Source organism: Staurois parvus, unplaced genomic scaffold (genome assembly GCF_062004578.1).
Source record: "Staurois parvus isolate SC_StPar_1 unplaced genomic scaffold, SC_StPar_1.0 ptg000487l, whole genome shotgun sequence".
Lineage (NCBI taxonomy): Eukaryota > Metazoa > Chordata > Amphibia > Anura > Ranidae > Staurois > Staurois parvus.
In genome coordinates, this window is record NW_028318283.1 from 1,059,981 (window position 1) to 1,068,038 (window position 8,058).

The 8,058-nt window shown below is 45.9% G+C and overlaps 1 pseudogene; it reads left to right on the forward strand.

Moving 5' to 3' along the window:
• The first annotated feature begins 7,596 nt into the window (after positions 1-7,596).
• Positions 7,597-7,712, forward strand: LOC149452218 (U2 spliceosomal RNA; annotated as a pseudogene).
• Positions 7,713-8,058: the final 346 nt, after the last annotated feature.

Genomic DNA, 8,058 nt, shown 5'->3' on the forward strand with positions numbered 1-8,058 from the left:
AGTCTCATGCCTTCTTCTGCTTTCTTTGTAGGATCAAAATAGCCAACGGCGATGAAAATAATACCTTTATTAGGTTTCGTTCACACTACAATTCCCTGAACCCCATCGCACACGTCTTCACATGCTGAGGCATGTCATAGGGTGCTGCATTCAGTAGCCAATTTAGAAGTAATGGTCTTCAAAGGTTGCTGTACTGGACACCTGGAGTTTGTCCTGGATGGTAGATACATTTCCCCGATATTTGCAGTGTGGTCTCTTTAACCTCTTGGCGCCGGCCGAACGCAAATGTGCAGCCTCCCGGCATCTGGGCCTAGACGCTGAGCCGCCGCACATTTGCATTCCATTAAAAAAAAAACATATGTGCTGAGAGTGCGCGCTCTGCCCGCTCCCCGCACACATGCTCGGTACTCACGGAAAGGTCCCGATCTCCTCTTTCGACTGGGACCTTTCCCGATCATGTGACTGCCGTGACAGCGAATCACGGCAGTCACATGACCCTAAAACCCCCGTCCCGCCTCCCAGCTTCTGAAACCCTTAAAGGGCCGGGAGGCGCCAGCATCAAGAGGTTAATGGAGACCATTGCAGAGACTACCAGGGCTTTGGTCCCAAGGGGGTTAAATCGCAGGTGGAGGAGGCTTAAATGGCAGCAGAGGGAAATTGGCAGGGGTGTCAAGGGAGTGGAGAGAGCGAGACTCACAGGCTGTGAGGCAAGTGGAAGCTCTCGGACAAACTGAGACACGGGCTGTTGATCCCCCAATGTGGCCTACCTGGCACCCTTGTTATGGAAGAGTCTAACCCCCCTGTACGGGACCGAAGATTGCGGTGAGCTTATGATTTAGCTTCTGAAACCAGCTTTTGGGACTGTTTATAGACTTTTGCTGCAGTAAACTGTCTTTTGTTTTTCATGAACCAAATAAATGAACTGTTTTTGCTTTTACCAAACTGGCTGGCAGTCATTCCCGAGCTACCCCGTATCACATTGCTTTTTATCATGCGCAAAGGCCTGGTGTGCACTTTAAGAGTTATTCCCCCCAAAAAAGTGAGAGCAGTCAGTGGGCATCAAATATCAGTTTGATATTTGAACCTTTTGAAAAAGTCAGTATAGGACACGAGTGAGGGTCGGACCACACGGCAACCGGAAGTGACGTCAGAGCCCACCGGAAGTTGCGGAAGAAAGCTGATCACTCAGCAGATGGGCACGGCTGCACCTGACTGTCTCTGAACTTTATTTTGATGGTCACTATGTTATTGATGTTTGTGAGTAGGTTTTCAATTGAAGCATGACCTCTGTGACCAAGTCCTTGTGGGCGAGACGAAACGCGTTAGTGGTCGTGGGCATGAGCAGTGGCTGAGGTCATCTCATACATTGGACTCACTGGGCTGGTTTGAGCAGCGTCCGTTCCTTCACTGCATCAGAGCTACATCAAAGCATTTTGGGACGCCGCTCCCTCTTTCCCTATACCGATGAGGTTACTTTTTCTTGCTTTCCAGCTTAGAGCGGCACCACAAGTTTTGTCTGCAGTTCGTGGAGTATGAATAAAGTTATTGGTCTAAAGGTTTTATTTTTTTCTATTAACAGTTCCCTTTTTTTTTTTCTTTTTTTTTTTGTATGCTGCCTGAGAGGGGCCTTAACGGGGCAAGAGACCGAGAAATTTGGGCTGTTATCAGGAGTGGAGTAACCATATCCCACGTGCGTTATTGCCAGGCAATGGGAGTCGGTGAGTTTTCTGTCTGTTGGAGAGTGCAGTGTACTTGGACTGTGGAGGTGGAATGATCTACAGCAGTGGTAACCAAACTGCGGCCCGGGAGCCAGATGCGGCATTTTCATGCCTTTTTCTGGCCCTTGGATACTTTTCCTCCCACTGATGTCAGGTCAGTAATACCAATAATGGGGCACTATTCCTCCCACTGACACCAATGATGGGGCACTGTTCTTCCCACTGACACCAATAATGGGGCACTATTCCACCCACTGACACCAATTATGGGACACTATTCCTCCCACTGACACCAATGATAGGGCACTATTCCTCCCACTGACACAAATGATGGGGCACTATTCCTCCCACTGACACCAATGATGGGGCACTATTCCTCCCACTGACACAAATGATGGGACACTATTCCTTCCACTGACACCAATGATGGGGCACTATTCCTCCCACTGATACCAATGATGGGGCACTATTCCTCCCACTGATACCAATGATGGGGCACTATTCCTCCCACTGACACCAATGATGGGGCACTATTCCTCCCACTGATACCAATGATGGGGCACTATTCCTCCCACTGACACCAATGATGGGGCACTATTCCTTCCACTGACACAAATGATGGGGCACTATTCCTCTCACTGATGCCAATGATGGGGCACTATTCCTCCCACTGACACCAATGATGGGGCACTATTTCTCCCACTGAAACCAATGATGGGGCATTATTCCTTCCACTGCCACCAATGATGGGACACTATTCCTCCCACTGACATTAATGATGGGGCAGTATTCCTCCCACTGACACCAATGATGGGGCACTATTCCTCCTACTGACATTAATGATGGGGCACTATTCCTCCCACTGATATCAATGATGGGACACTATTCCTCCCACTGACACCAATGATGGGGCACTATTCATCCCAATGACATTAATGATGGGACACTATTCCTCCCACTGATACCAATGATGGGGTACTATTCCTCCCACTGACATTAATGATGGGGCACTATTCCTTCCACTGACACCAATGATGGGGCACTATTCCTCCCACTGACATCAATGATGGGGCACTATTCCTCCCAATGACATTAATGATGGGGCACTATTCCTTCCACTGACACCAATGATGGGGCACTATTCCTCCCACTGACATTAATGATGGGGTATTATTCCTCTCACTGACACCAATGACAGGGCACTATTCCTCCCACTGACACCAATGACAGGGCACTATTCCTCCCAATGACACCAATGATGGGACACTATTCCTCCCACTGACATTAATGATTGGGTTTTCTTTCTCCCACTGACATTAATGAAGGGTCACTATTCCTCTCTCTGACACCAATGATGGGGCACTATTCCTCCCACTGACACCAATGATGGGTCACTATTCCTCTCTCTGACACCAATGATGGGGCACTATTCCTCCCACTGACATTAATGATGGGTCACTATTCCTCTCTCTGACACCAATGATAGGGCAGTATTCCTCCCACTGACATTAATGACGGGACACTGGTCTACAGTATGTCATGTGAAAGTTGACATTTTATCAACTGAATTTATGTAAAGCTCACTTTTGGACTTTTACCATCATAACTGGTGGAGCGAACTGAACTTACAGCTATGATTCTTTTAATCTTTTATAATTACAGTGTATAAGTAATGTCACAGTTCTGCCTCATATCTGGTTACTCATTAGAGGTTAGGTATGTCACTGCCTCCATAGAAACCACTGGGGATGTTTGTTTGCCGGAGACAAACAGCTCAAAACAGAGACTGTCTCCAGTAAATGGGGACGAACGGTAACCACATGTCAACTAAATATTGCAACTGCACCAAAATCAGAAAGTGCCATCAGATTCCTGTAATATACACTCACTGGTCACTTCGTCACACCTTGCTAGTACCAGATTGGACCCCCTTTTGCCTTCAGAACTGCCTTAATTCTCCGTGGCATAGATTAAACAAGGTATTGGAACCATTCCTCAGAGATTTTGGTCCATATTGACATGAGATACTGTTGCCTTTCTATCATCTCGAACCAGTATGATCATCCTCCTCTGACATCAACAAGGCATTTTCGTCCACACAACTGCGGCTCACTGAATATTTTCTCCTTTTCGGACCATTCTCTGTAAACCCTAGAGATGGCTGTGTGTGAAAATCCCAGTAGATCAGCAGTTTTTGAAATACGCAGACCAGTCTGCCTGGCACCAATAACCATGCCACGTTCAAAGTCACTTAAATCCCCTTTCTTTTTCTGATGCTCCATTTGAGCTTCAGCAAGTCGTCTTCACCATGTCTAGATGCATTTAGTTGTTGCCATGTGATTGGCTGATTAGCAATTTGTGTTACCAAGCAATTGAACAGGTGAACCTAAAAAAGTGGCCGGTGAGTGTAGGTTTTCTGTAATCTGCTGCAGCAAACATTACACAAACCATCCAATGGTCTTTAGGAAGGCAGTAGGATTGTACTTCCTGGGTCCTTTCCATTGTAACTTCCACTCTGGTCCATGCATCACCATTGACATTAAAACTGATTGGTGGGCATCACAAACTTCTTAGTGTCGCCATGTTTTTCTGTCAGGCTCATTGAATGTGAAAAGCAGCCAGTAACCTGAAGGGTTGTTCCAGTGTAAGAAGCAAGCGTGTCCTAGGATCACCACATTACCAACAAAAGGCAGTGGGGTGGACAGTTATATTGGAGTGTTCCCTGGATGACAAAATGGAGCTCTGTGCAAGTAAGTTGTCCATCCTGTAGGCATCTGAAGGCTTCATTTTTTAAACTGTCTGGCAACATGTCAGCCTATAAATATGGGATCTTGGTCTGCCAACTTGTTTTGGTTGTACAGGACTGTCATCCTTGCTGTACAGCTTAGCAAGACTTTCCTTCAAAATGCTCCGATGGCGCCCATATTTTTTTCCCGACTGGTCCCATTTATTGGGTGTTTGAGGGATGTCAGGAACTCCAATGCAGATATCTCACTGCTAGAATCCTCTAAAGCAGCCTTTTACCACAGAGGAACCCTTGAAATAACTTTCAGGTCCCCTGCTCTTATTAATCTATTAGGGGTCATTAGGAAAAGCTCCCCCATGCATTGGTGGTCAATGAGTTGAATGCCTCCTTAGAGTGATAATTAGAATGCCACATTTACAGACAGCTAAAGAGATCAATGGTGTTGTGTTTCTGGCTCTGCCAAGGGGTGATAGACCTGGAACTATGCTTCCACCATCAGATGGGAGTTCAATAAGCCATAGTTCAAGAAACCCCTAGCATTCTCTGAAGGAACCTCGAGGTTCCACAGAACCCTGGTTGAGAATGTCTGCTCTAGAGATATGGGAACCTGACAGGCAAATCCGCCATTTTGTCTCCACCCTTTATTTGAATATGTCAGGGTGGGGCTATCCTTTTTTTCATTGGTGAACTTTTTTTTTTCTTCAGACTTTTATAGCAGCATTATCACCAATTCAGATTAGGAAAATTGATATATTCTGTGTAATTTTTCCTGGTATGAGTGGCAAAAAACATATTTGGAAACTTTATTTAAGGATCTGGTGCTTTATGGTCGTAGTCCCCATTTTCATGCTCAATTGGCCTAGACCAGGGGTCTCCAAACTTTCTAAGCAAAGGGCCAGTTTACTGTCCTTCAGGCTTTAGGGGGGCATGGACTGTGGCCAGTGGGAGTAGAAAATGTTGCGCCATCAGTGGGCATAAGCAATGCCCCATCATTGGCTTGAGCAAATAGGGCCCCATTGTGTGTATCAATGGGAAGAATGGTGCCATCAATGGTGTCAGTGGCAGGAATGGTGTCCCATCATTGGTGTCAGTTGGTGGAATAGTGCCCCAAGAGCTAGATAAAGGCAAGCAAAGGGCTATTGTACATCTGGCCCCTGGGCCGCAGTTTAGAGAACACTGGTGTAGACTGTCAAATGTCAGTTATGTCATTGCCTTGAGACCAATCAAACGGAATGCAAATTCTGAGGACCAAGGGCCAATTCTGAATTGTTAGGATTCCAGCCTGATAGATGCCAGCTTCTACTTTGGGTATTTGCTAAATTTTGGAACGTTTTGTTGTTTTGTCCTTATTTTTTAATACCATTTGTTATCCCTATTTTTTTTTTAACACAATTTTGTTTCCTATATATCAATGGCAACCCCAAAAAACACATTTTCATTTCACCCCCATTGTAAAGACATGTTAGCAAACAGCTAGTTGCTGTTTGACTGCAATTTAATTTCTTTGACTGGCTCAGAAGGAACCCAAAAGTTTAATTTTATTTTAAGGTCATGTTGGTACAGACAATCAGTTGTAATACAGACATTGTTCAAAAGCCAAGAAAGAAAAAAATGAATGCGATTCTCTAATCCCAGAGAGCAGCGAGACAGTCAGAATCAGATGGATTCAACTAATCCTTGGTTGTTTATCAAGAATATTTGGAGCCATTCAAGGGTTCGAGATGTAAATATTTCATGAAATGTTTTGCTCTCGTGCTTCAAATGGATTCTGTTATCAGTACAACAAGCCTACAGCACCTCGTTCGAAGCTCCATTCCGATACGTCTATCAATCTGGCCCTGCGTCATTGGCGGCCCAGGAAACATTATTACTTTCCAGTCTAGGAATCTTCGAGTGCACAATGTATTCTTCAAAGGGATCATGAAAGTTTGAGCACATCTGAGTCAATCAACTGAAATGCCGAATCGGATGTTGTTTAAACAGTTGTGAGTCTTTAGAATCTGAAAAACATGGAATGCGATCCACAGCGACTGTCTGTGGAATGTTTGAACCTTTTATTATATCTATGGTTCTGAATCAGTTAGTCTGGAGAATTAAAATGTTCCTTTTTTTTTTTTTTTTTGGACCTAAGAGGCGCACAACCATATTGATAAAAATCTAGATCATTAAAAAGTTTTTTTGTGTTGTTATCACACAGATCTTCTTCTGTGATGGAGGATCCATAAACATGTTGGCCAACGCAAGGGAGGACTTAATTGAGCAGGCATTTGCCCCATGAGCCATTTATCATATCAAGTTATTGTGGGCTGATGGCCTTAAGTGGAGATACTTCACCGTTCAGATATTGTTCAGAGTGGGACCTCTAGTCAGTGAGACGTGTTGGGCGTTCTAGAACAAACTACCCCATGTTAGACCTACTATCACATCACCTGGCAGAGAGAAGTTTTCCAGCAACAACTTGTTTTGTGGTTCTTGCTTTCATGTGACCAAATGCCAAGATATGTAAAGAACATTGATGCTGCAGGATATGACTGTGCCACAATAATAAATAAAGGCAAAAATCCATGCTAGGGCCCAAACAAAACGGCAGCTGACACTATACCTTGATACCAGGTACCAAACAATACATATAGACAAAGTGCAGTGCTAAAAAAATTATAACGTGAATCTATCACCAAACAGCCACTCATCCAACACACACTATATTGCCAAAAGTATTGGGCCAGCCCTCCAAATCATGTGATTCAGGTGTTCCAATCCCCTCCATGGCCACAGGTGTCTCCAATTAAGCACCTAGGCATGCAGACTGCTTCTCCCCCGGTTCACATCTATGCGGTGATGCGGGCTGTGTTTTGCACGGGCACGAGAGCCCATTCATTTGAATGGACTCCCATGACACGCAGGGAAAGAAGTCCCTGCACCTTGGTTCCCAGTATGGTTACGTTTTCCAGTGCAGGCGGCGAGCTATTAGCACTAATGGCAATCGCCCGCGGGTCCGCATTTCTCTGTGTGGGTGGTCCGGCTGCACGGATTTTCGTGCGGATCCGCAGCAGCACCACCCGCACAGATGTGAACCTAGGGTCTACAAACATTGGTGAAAGAATGGGTCGCTCTCAGGAGCTCAGTGACTCCATCGCTTCTCGGCCTTTTGGCTAAGATCAAGTGTAGTATCTGTTCTTATCAGTGTCCAGTGGGGGTGCTCCCGACCATTCTAGCTTTGCGGGGATGGTTGTTGTATAGTACCCTCACTGGTATGATGGGGGTCCGGAAGGCTGAACCGGAGGGACAGAAACCAGGGAGCGCCATGATGAGCTCTGGGGCCTTGGGAGTAATTCCTCTGGTGAAGCTGGAAAGACCCAGTACCTCCTGATTCGGACGGATCTACCTCGGTCTGGCCTGGGGCTGGGGACGCAAAAAGTCCGCAAACTCAGTGCCCCCTGGGGAAGACGCTCTCAGGGGTGTCACTAGTAACACTTGGGTGTGGGACCCCACGGTGTGAAAATGACACATGGCCACTGTTTTTCACTTCTTTTTGCACAGCGCCCTAAGGACCAGGTCTTTTGGCTAAGTCCGGGGCAATTTTTGCTACGGGCC